Source organism: Cyprinodon variegatus, unplaced genomic scaffold (genome assembly GCF_000732505.1).
Source record: "Cyprinodon variegatus isolate N-32 unplaced genomic scaffold, C_variegatus-1.0 Scaffold1115, whole genome shotgun sequence".
Classification (NCBI taxonomy): Eukaryota; Metazoa; Chordata; class Actinopteri; order Cyprinodontiformes; family Cyprinodontidae; genus Cyprinodon; species Cyprinodon variegatus.
The window spans coordinates 85191-86464 of record NW_015151568.1 but is presented as its reverse complement, the minus strand read 5'-3'; positions in this window follow the sequence as shown (position 1 = coordinate 86464).

Below are 1274 nucleotides of genomic sequence, written 5' to 3'. Positions count from 1 at the left end.
TCTCCAAGGGGTCTGAAAAGTCGCTAAATATAGCGACAAAGTCGCTGAGTTGGCAACACTGGCTTCGGCTGCTCAGATGTGTCAAGATGCGCTGCTCCTGCTGCTTGTGACAAGCTGTAGGACAGGGGTCACCAACCTTTTAAAGGCTGAGGGCTACTTCATGGCTACCGAGTCATAGGAAGGGCTACTAATACTGACCTATGAACTAGGGGAATCAGTGTTCACCTATATCTCATCCATAAGAAACTCATTTTTATTCTTATTTTATTTTTTTTATTATTTTCTCATTTTCTTTTTAATATTGTCATTTTGAAACCACTGAAATATGATGAAATAATACATAAATGATTAAAAAGAAGAGCAACAGAATAAAAAAAAAATAAACTTAACCCACCAAGTGAGCTGTTCTGTTTACAGAAGACGAAGAGGGCACCCCATGTGGTCCTTGAGGGCCTCTTGGTGCCCGCGGGCACCGCGTTGGTGACCCCTGCTGTAGGACCTCTTGATGCGCCTTAATGTGCATCAACCGTTGACTTTACATGTAAACCAGCTGCTTTTGCTGCTTCCATCGCGTGCGTTCTGAACCTAGCATTATTGTTAATCTCTTCTGCAGACATGAACATCCTGAACTGTTTCCTGTCTTTTAACGGCCTTGCTTTTCTAATTAAAGAAAGATTCATTTTAACGGCTTAAGAGAGAACTCGGATCCTTGAAATCATGACACCAACAGAATGGACAAAGATAACACAGAAAGCTGTTTTATGTTATGTTAAGAAGATAGAAATAGATTACAGAAATGTCTTGTCTGTCTCTTTCTGTCACCAGGTAATGAACCCATCAGAGCTTTGGTTAGATGCTTAGAACAGATTAATATATGAGTGTAACATCTTTTTCTCCAACTGAATAAAAACAAACTTGAGGTCATCTTTGGACCAAAGGAGCAGAGATCCAGAGTTAGCTCAGAGCTTTAGCTACTGCAGCTAGAAACCACTGATCATGGCTGACATCTTGGTGTCATCATCAACTGTGTCTTATGTAGTAGATGTTATATGAATTGAGCTAAATGACCGTTTGTTTAGATGATCTCCACTTTTCCTTCCCCGTTGGCCAAGTGACTCCGCCTCCCCACCTGATGCCTTGCGCCATTTTTCTTCTCTCTTAGTCCCCGTCCACACGAAGTCAAAACGAACACGAAACGCTAATATTTTCCAGAACGTTTAAAGACGGAGACGTAAAATAAATGTGATCGTCCACACGAATGCATGAAAACGCTG